The sequence below is a fragment of the Convolutriloba macropyga genome, chromosome 2 (genome assembly GCF_964194025.1).
Source record: "Convolutriloba macropyga chromosome 2, txConMacr16.3, whole genome shotgun sequence".
Taxonomy (NCBI): Eukaryota; Metazoa; Xenacoelomorpha; order Acoela; family Convolutidae; genus Convolutriloba; species Convolutriloba macropyga.
The window spans coordinates 12,356,119-12,366,552 of NC_134469.1; positions in this window are offsets into that span (position 1 = coordinate 12,356,119).

The window sequence follows — 10,434 nt, forward strand, 5'->3', positions numbered from 1 at the left end:
CCGGTACCGGTAGACGAATGGATGAATTTTTGTTTGCGGTGGTCAAAAAAATCAGTGCCATAAAGCTATTCCTGTGAAAGAAAAGCGCAAAAATATTAAAAACACGCATTATTCTTTGTCTGCTTACATTATAAGCAAAGTTCAATTACCATATAGGTCTTAATTTCAAAACTTAGCTGCATAATTAAATTGTAAATGCCGTTTGTATCTAATTGTATATGTAATTGTATGAAATGAAACCAATATGCTATAACATGTATAAGTGGGGGGTGCAAATGGACGTGGGGGGGCAATAACAGAAAAGAGCCCGGGACCAGATGGAATAACCAACACTAGTATTAAATAAGGTTTTCAGACAATACAAAGATACGTATTCCAATTACTTAACCTCTGCTTTGCGGAGCATAATGTACCCCGAATTTGAAAGTTATCATATATTAAACCACTTTACAAAGGCAAAGGAAGCAAGACAGAACCAAGTTCCTACAGAGGCATTAGTCTTATCTTGCATGTACAAGTTATTTCAAGTATCATCTAACAGCGTTTGCGAATATGGCTCGAGCGAAATCAAATTTTACCATCAAGTCAATATGGTTTCGGACTCAAACTGTCCACAATCAACGCAGTTTCGCACTTGAAACAAGCAATCAAGCAAAACATCAGCTGCAATGGCAAATAATATGCCTGCTTCATTGACTACGAAAAAGCTTTCGATTTCGTAAATAGGAACCTGCTGCTTACAAAACTAAAATGGGGCTCCATGGGAACATGCTACACACAATACAATCAGTGCTAAGATGCAACTTCCAGCAGATCCGGGATGGAGAATTATTGCCAAATTGAACAGAAATCAGAGTAGCACAAGGAGACAAACTCTCACCACTCTTATTTAGTTTATTCATAGCTGACCTATATTTTGAGTTGAAACGCAAGATGTTATATTTTACGCTGATGACTTAGTACTTGGGAGCCATAGCCAATGCCAACTACAACAAATTTTGAATTATCTGAACACGTATTGTCGCAGGAAATATTTGCAAATTAATGTAAACAAGACAAAATGCACAAAATTTAGAAGAGGAGGCCGTTTAGCTGTCGATAAAAATTCTATATATCGAAAAGAGAAGTTGAATTTACCAACACCATTTGTTATTTAGGTGTAATTTTTTCAAGCACGTTATCTCCCAGTTATCATCTAGATCATCTAATGAACAAATCTTTTCAGTCAGTAGCTTCAATATACCAAAAACTAAATCTACGGATGGTCAACTTCATTTCAGCACAACAACTCTTCAATTCAATTGTTTTTGCAGCCTCAACTTACGGAATAGAGACGTACGTCGATGAATTTTTTGAAATCGAAATAAAACAACAATACCGGAAAATAGAAGCCGTTTTTTGGAAAAGTTGGTGCGGAGTAAGCAAATACACCTCAACCACAACGCTTTTAACCAAATTGATGTTTCATGATATACATGGATCGAAATACTGCCCACCAAAACACAGGAGAGTAAATGCCAAGTTCTATGCCAATGGACTGCACAATTATTTTTGTTGTATAGAAGGTTGTTACCAATGGGAAAAAACTTATTGTGTGTGCAGATTTTGCGAAAGAACTCTTTTATCAACAGACAATATTCTTTATTTTAGTCACTTTTTAAACTTGACACCTTTACAAAAGATCTATAAACTCTTAAACAATTAAATTTAATGTTTATTTTCTGAATCTCTAAATAATTTGGACAATTTCTCAGTGTGATCTGATGCTTAATTCAATCTTTTTCTTCTTTTACTGATAGAAGTGCTTGAAGGACGCTGTGAGGGGCGCCCTCTGGATTACCCAGTACATCTGAAACAACAATTCCGAGAACTTGGAACGTCCGAGGCTACTGCAAAAAAGAAGACGAGATCCTGGAAACGTTATCGGAGAAAAACATTGATATCTGCGCTTTTCAGGAAACAAAGAGAGACAAAAGCGAAAGTGCAATCAAGAACAACCTGAAAACAGTCGAAGCAAAAACCGTCACCGAGAGGATTTACATAGTCACCATTGAGAAACGAGAGAAATGGGCCGTGAGAGATAGTGAGGAGAATCGAAAGACCATCTTCAAAACAAATATCAAGAAAAACCGCCTGGTGCTCATCAACCGCTTTGCACCACACATGGGGATAACAGCAAAAGATCCCGAAGAAACAGAGAAATTACCGAGACCTATATGAACTGTTGAAATTGCGCAAAAGAAAAGACATCATACGCCAAACTAGGAAGTATAAGCGGGGGAACCATGGGTTCGTTCGCAAGAGGAATGAGGAACGCTAACTGGGAAATACTATACGAAATCTTAGACAGGCACAAATTCATCGCTGCACACGCCATTTTCAAGCACAAGGCCAGTCATCTTACGTCATGAAAAGGAATAATCAATCACAAACGAATCTACAACCAGATTAACTACATTGGAATGCCCAGCTGTCACAAATTCTCAGTCATAAATATGAGGAGCTACAAAGCCAACAATGTTGAAACGGATCACCGACTTGTAGCAGTTAAGATGAACAGCAAACAAGACTAGGACAGAGGAAAGGTAAAAGAAACCAAAAGAGCAACAGAAGATCCAGTGCTTGTAGAGCTAAAGAACAAAAGAAAAAAAAACCTTGAAAAGATGGGCCAGGACAAATTAGCGGGCCTTTAACAACAGAGAAATAGAATATCAAACGCTATCAAACAACGAACAGCAATGGACGAACAACAAAAGAAATGAAAGCTAAATCAGGAGAAACTACTAAAGCAAAAAACAACGCACAATCAGCCTTAACCCTAAAGAAGATCATCAAAGGGAAAAAAACAAAGAAACAGAAAATTGATATAGGAAAAATCATTAAACACTTCGAGAACCATTTCACCGATCAGGAAGCCGACGAGATAGCAAAAGAGCTGACAAGCTTTTACAGACCGGTTAATGAATCAGAGGTCAGAGAAGCAGTCAAGAAGCTCTCAAACAACAAGACACCTGGACCTGATGAGGTAACCTCAGAAGACCTTAAAAAGTCCGACCCAAAAAAGGTCACAAAAACACTGAACGATATGCTCAGAGAAAGAGACGAGAAGCTCTTGAACACTCTAGTGAATCCACTATCCACCCACCGGAAGTTTATCTCACTCATAATTCGGAAAAGAGTCAACCCGGAAGTCCGAGAATCGGAGTGTGAGAGCTGGTGAGGAGAATTAAAAGACCATCTTCAAGAGGGATATCAAGAAAAACCGCTTGGTGCTCATCAACTGCTATGCAACACATATGGGGATAACTGCAAAATAACCAAAAAAAATAGAGAAATTCTTCAGAAACGTAGATGAACTGTTAATATCGCTCGAAAGAAAAGTTATCGTAGTTCTAGGCGAATTCAAAGCCAAACAAGGATATATAAGAGAGGGACCTGTGGTTTTGACCGCAAGAGGAATGCTATACAAAATCCCAGACAGGGACAAGTTTATCGCGGCAAACACCATTTTCAAGCACAAGACTAGTCACATTACGACATCGGAAAAAATTATAAATCAGAAAAGAATCTACAAAAGGATAGAAAACATTGCAATTGCCCTCTGTCGCAAATTTTCAACCAAAAATGCGAGACGCAACAAAGCCAACAAGGTTGAAACGGATCACCAACTGGTAGTAGTTAAGATGCACAGCAGACTAGAATAATAAAGAGGCAATGCAAAGGAAACCAAAAACAACAGAAAATCCAGTGCTTATAGAGCTAAAGACCGAAAAAAAAATCCGTGAAAAAATGGGCCAAGTCGAATTAGACAATTTATCGGGCCTGAAACAGCAGAGAAATAGGATAACTTATGCCATCAAACAACAAAAAACATTCCCCACAACAAAGGAATTGATAACAAAAGCAGGAGAAACTTTTAAGCGAAGAACAGCGCACAATCAGCCTTAACCTTAGAGAAGATCATCAAGGGGAAAGAAAGAACAAAGAAACGGAAAAAAGATTTATTTAAAATCACTAAACACTTTGAGAACCAAATCACAGATCCGGAAGCGAAAGAGATAGCAGAAGAGCAGACGAGCTTTTTCAGACTGGTTAATGAATCACGCGTCAGAGAAGCCGTCAAAAAACTTTCAAAAACAACAAGACAAGTGGACCTGATGAAGTGACTTCAGAAGAACTGAAAAGTCCGACCCCAAAACGATCACAAAAACACTGATGAAAATGCTCAGAAAAAAGATTAGAAGCTCACGAACGGCTTCAGTGTAACCATTCTGAAACCAGGCAAAAACGGAACCAAACCAGATAGTTACAGACTAGTGAATCCACTATCCACCCACCGGTAGCTTATATCACTCATAATTCTGAAAAAATCAACCCGGAAATCGGAGCATCGATGCGACCCTCTCAATATCGAAATGGGAATCAAGTGACATTGTGTTAGAGCACAAATATCTCCTCGAAGGATCGTCAACGAAGAGAATCCAGAAGATTTGTGCAGGAATAAACATGTCCAAGGCATTCGATACTGTTGACAGAAAGAAGCTGATAGACATACCGATGAGAAGAGGTATCGAGAAAGAAAATGCCATCATCATAAAACGCCTACTCAGTCAAACGAACCTGAGACCAGATTGGAGAACCGTTCAACACCAACAGAGGGTCCCACAAGGGGATGGGCTATCACCCAGACTTTTTACTAAACGTCTGGACGAAATTCTCCGTGAAATTGACCGTGAGCTTGGAACAGAAGCACCAAAAGGACAAGACCCCCGGATACACCATCATGACTATGCTAAAAGAAACAACGCGCCAATACCCAGACATTTGGAATATGCATTCGAGGTAGATTTTATCTGTGACAGTCTTGAAAAAGCACTGGAAATTGTCAAAACTGCCACAAAAGTTTTGAACAAATTCAATCTCCACGTCAACCAATCCGAGACCGAATATACCATCCATCACAATGATACAGACCTAAGAAAAACAAAAAAGCTGGGAACAACCTTAATTGGATGTGTAGAAGAAAACAAATGTATATGTGAGACCAATTTTACTATACAATAGCTAGACATGGGTTGCAAACAACTCTACTAATGCTAAAATTGACTCATTCCGTAGAAAACAACTCGGAACATGTCTAGATATACGATATCCTAAGATAAAAAAAACTGTAACCTGTAAAACTTAACCAAGCAAACACCAATTTCAGAGACAATTGCAGGAAGCCAAAAAGCCCACCTAGGACACGTATTGAAATGACAAATTCCAACAAGAGATATCCTCGAGTACTTTGTAACGGCAACACACGTGAAGAAACCATCAACTCCCCCGAACATCATAAAGACGTACAAAGAGGACCTCCGAACAAAGGATTTCAAAAATTGGCATACAATGGCGTTGGCAAAACAATTGTAACAAGCAGAAGTTGCTTTGAACTGAACTGTACCTGATGACAAAGCTTTTTTTTTGAAAACCGAACGTTTTTTAACAAATAGGGCTCCATGAGAACACTGACAACATTGCAATCATTACTTATGTGCAACCTGCAATAAGTATTAGATGCGGAAAAGCTATCGGAAGAAATAAAAAACTGATGCTGCTCAAGGAGACAAATTATCACCTTTACTTTTTTGGTCTTTTTTATTGCTGATTTATACTTTTGAGTTGAAACGTGAGGATTTAGAAATTTTCTATGCCGACTATCTAGTACTCGGTAGCAGCAGTTATTCTTATTTACAGCAAAATCTAAACAAACTCGAATTACACTTTTCAAGAAAATACTTGAATGTTATCATCGCAAAGACAAAAACCAGCAAATTCAGAAGTGGAGGTCGACTAAAAAAGATGAGCTTTTCTATCTTGCAAAGCAATCATGCACACTGACATCTTTTGTTATCTAGGAATCACCTTTTTAAGTTTCCTATCACTAAGACACCACCTAAACCACTTAGTTAACAAAGCCCATCAAGCCGCTGCAAAAGTTAATGCGTCGCGCTGGGCGTTTAGTCCTTTGATGTTCCTCCAGATCACTAAACACACATTTACTATTCGAAGCCTTAAGGTTGAGCTGTTCTTAAATTGACAGCAGCGATATATCCAACGGGTGGACAAGATGTAGAAGACGGAGTGTCTGAGCTGGCATCGAACAAACGGGAGAAATTGGCTGCTACTTCGATTGCATTAGCGAGTGAAATGCATTTCTCAAGCGAAGTTTCCGTAACCTCCAACTCCAAATTCGAACATGGCATTGCATCAGATTTGAGACCAGATACTAAACCACCGCAAAAACTTATGCCCTTGTGTTGCTGCACGGTAAAGTCTGTGCATTCACAGCACCCAACAAGAATCCGTAGTCGCTGAAAAAACGCTGTTATGCTTACATCATCTCGCTGCTTGCATGAAAGGACTTGATGTCTGGCGTAAAAAATTCTCGAAGGCATCTTGAACTGAGCATCCGGAATGCCGATTGTGTTGTAAAAATTAGTTGAATCCGAGAGAATTGTAAAGAGTACAGTCACTGCCTATGTTCTGAGAAATGTCAACTTATGAGTGTCATCCGTATTTCCATTAACTGTTAGAACATCAACAAAACATTGCTTGATTCCACCAATACCATTGCTCTTGTGTTGGCTCCGCGGGAAGATAAAGAGATCAAAATTTCATGACAGATAGTGAATGAAATTATCGTGCTGCTCAGATGAAAAAACCACTTTTTGCAAAATTTTATTCAACATTTGACAAAACGAAACAAATATAAATCATCATATGGAAAATTACATTCACCCCTCGCAGTTTAAAATCCAACGTAATCATCTAAATGCGTCAGTCTGTTTCTCAGGCGTCCAGGTTGTCTCATTTCCACTTCATGCTGTGCCATCGGACTATAGGCTTTTTATGGCACTTCAGGCCTTTCGCCAGTAAAATCTTTGACATTCTCCAACAACTGCACTTTATTTTTTTCATTAATTGAGTTTGATGAGTTCCTTGTTTCTTCCGAAACAACAGACCGCTGCTCATTCAGTGCAGAGTCTGAATTGCACTCTGAAGACTGGGCTAACTCGCGAGCAGAGATAGTGCTCTCCCGTCCACTATTGGGTTTGGACAACATTATCGCTAACATCTTCTTTTTTTTACAGCTTCCATGAGCGGATCACCTTTGCTTCAAATAAAGTTTCTCAGGTACGTTTTATTGCCTTTAGACAGCCAATTTGGGATATAAAAATTCTCCTACTCTTTTGGCAGGATTTGCAAAAATCGCCAGTGAGTGGTTTCATTTTTGTTGGTAAAAAATAACCCTTTAATTGAAGAAAATGCCTCCCCAAGAGCAGCTTCGCAGTAGTTCTGTGGAAATTTCCTGGAATTCAAAATAAAACAAACTAACAGCTTCCAGATAACACCATTGTAACGTTCATTTTGCCCGTTACAGTGAAGGTGTTACGACGATGTACGGAATTTGGCAACTTCTTTTTCTGAGCAGAAAACATTGAACTCCTGAGACTCTAGTTGTCCTCCACAATCTGAGTGGATAAACTCTGGATTGCCAAACATATCAATTGAATGTCATTGGCACCTAATAAAAGTCTTTGCTGTAATATCTTTAACGGGGAAACCAAAGAGAAATCGACTGAATTCGTCAAAAACGGTAATCATATAGAGGTTACCTGACTTGAGGGACGAAATCTTGGGACCAACTAGATCAGTGGATTTCCTGTCAAAAGGCCGTAATAATATGACTCAACCAGCACGGCTTTCAAATAATGGCTTTTAATTGCCGACAGCTGTCGCATGTGGCAAAATTTTGCTCAACGTTCTCGAGAGTGTGCGGTAAGCTCTTAGAAATAATTTAGTTCCAAAATCTAGTCAGCTCAGGATGTGCTTATTTATCGTGCAGAGAAAAAATTTGCTTTCCGTCTTTGCGTGAGCAATCCTTAAGAGAGTGTCAGCTCCCATTTTTTCGCTTGCTTCCAATTCTGTATTCAATACTTTATCAATATTCAGCAAGTTCGATTCGCCAGCGGAGGAGCATTTCGTTCTTCATTTTTGAATTTTCCTGCAAAAATATAAAAGCGATGCTCCTTTGGTCGGTCTTCACAGTAACCGGAACCATCCCCAGTAAATTGGAAGAGTTTCTGAAACTTTCTGAAGAACCAATGGCTTACCCAGAGGTGTCGGTTTCCAGAAGCATTGGAGCAGCATCTCTGAGGGGCAAGGTTAAACCATCATCAGTGACCTGCGACTTGATATTGTTGATACGAGACATGAAATTGGAACTCAGCGGAAAAACTCCTTGCTTTTGAGCATCTAGGAGCGGCTGAACTCTGCTTGAGTATTGGGGAACCATTTTGCATTATACTAAAAAAAATCCAATTAAATGTTGCAATGCTTTCAATTTGCCTGGAACAGTATACTCCTTCAGAGCTTCTGGGTTCGGCCGCTTAGAACTTGCTGAGACGATATGGCCTAGCATAGAAATTTTCGTAAGACAGAATTAACACTTGTCTATATTTTAGTTGATTTCTTTTTTCGGCAGCCAGAAGGAGCCATGCTCTTCTATGGATTTTCCGCCAATATTTTTTATCTTCAAGGTCAGGGTACGTTCTTTCAAGCTTGTTTCGGTCAACGAAATCATCTAAAATCTTCTGAAACGCAGGGACCGCGTTAGTTATCCCAAAAGGAAGACGATTAATTTCGTGATCTTTTCCCCCAATTTCAAAGGCTATGAACTATTTATCTTCTTTTTTCAATGGCACCCAATGATAAGCGCTCTTTAAGTCAATTTTCGAGAAAAAAATGATTCTCAGAAGCGTTGCTCAGCAGTTTTTCTGTATTCGAAAACGGGTACGCATCAAGACTGGTACCCGATGATAATCGCTCTTTAAGTCAATTTTCGAGAAAAAATGATTCTCAGAAGCGTTGCTCAGCAGTTCTTCCGTGTTCGTTCGAAAACGGGTACGCATCAAGACTGGTGAATAAATTGAATTCCCTGAACCAGTTGATTAACTTACGTCTGTTTTTTTTACAAACGCCTGAGCTCACCATGGAGTTGTTGAGCAACCAAATTTTCCTTTTTTGGCAAATCCAAGGGTTCATTTTGCATAAACTCAAAATTTTCTTTGTTTGAGTATCTGGTTTGCGTTGCGATGGGCTTAGCTTTATAAATTTGGCGGAAAATATGTCTGGTGGGTTATTAAACATTGGACAAAACTCGTTACTTTCAACAGTAGCAGCCAAATTAGAAAAGTCCAATTGAGTCTTTCTTCCACCAAATTTATGGAAAATTTTCATGTTGTGAGAGTACATCCAGGCCAATGATTGCACTACAAATTAAATGACTAACAATAGAGAAGGAAACAGTATGATAAAATTTATTCACGACCACTAAAGGGACAAACTCTAAGATCTGGAATTCTCCGGAAGAAACACTAAGATCTGGTAATTCTTCTCCGTTTGCGAGACGAAATTTTTACTGCATTGGCTGGATTGTTAATTGCAAATGCTTACACACATCAACCGTTATAAACGATTGAGTTGAGCCGAGGTCAATACGCGTTCTAGCGGGAAGAGAGCAGTCTTTGCCAAAAAATGTTTTTGTAAATTCCTTATGGAGACCTTGTCACTTCGTTCGTTCTTTTCACACTGCATACTACAGAGGCTACTTGTTGGTCGTCATCCCAAGCGACAGTTGCAACAGTTGATTTACATGGTACTACCCAATGCCTTTGTTTGCCGAAATTTAAACACCTTTTGAGTCGGGCTCGGCATTTAGTCCATGGATGTTCCTCCAGACAACAAAATCCACATTTACTATTCGAATCCTTATAAGGGTGCGCTGCTCTTTTATTGACAGCAGCGATTTTTCCAAAGGGTGCACTAGATGTAGATGGCGGAGTGTTTAAGCTGGCATTGAATTAGCGGGAGAAATTGGCAGTTACTTTGGTTGCGTTAGCGAGTGAAATGCATTTTTCAAGCGAAGCTTCAGAAACTGCCAACTTCAAAAACACATATTACGTCAGATTAAGATCAGATACTAAACCATCGCAAAAAATTATGTCCTTGTGTTGTTGCAGGGTGAAGATTTTGCATTGACAGCACTCAACAGGAATCCGTAGTCGCTTAAAAACGCTGTTACGCTTTCATCATCTCGCTGCTTGCACGAAAGGAATTGATGTCTGGCGCATTTAATTCTCGAAGGCATCTTGAATTGAGCATCCGGAATACAGATTGTGTTGTCCCATTTTGTTGCATCCGAGAGAATTTAAAGAGTCCCATCCCTGCATATGGTCTGAGAAATGTCAACTTATGAGAGTCTTCCGTATTTCCCTTGATTATTAGACCATCAACAAAGCATTGCTTGATTCTACCAATATCATTGCTCTTGTGTTGGCTCTGCCGGAAGATAAAGAGATCAAAACTTCATGACAGATGTTGAATGAA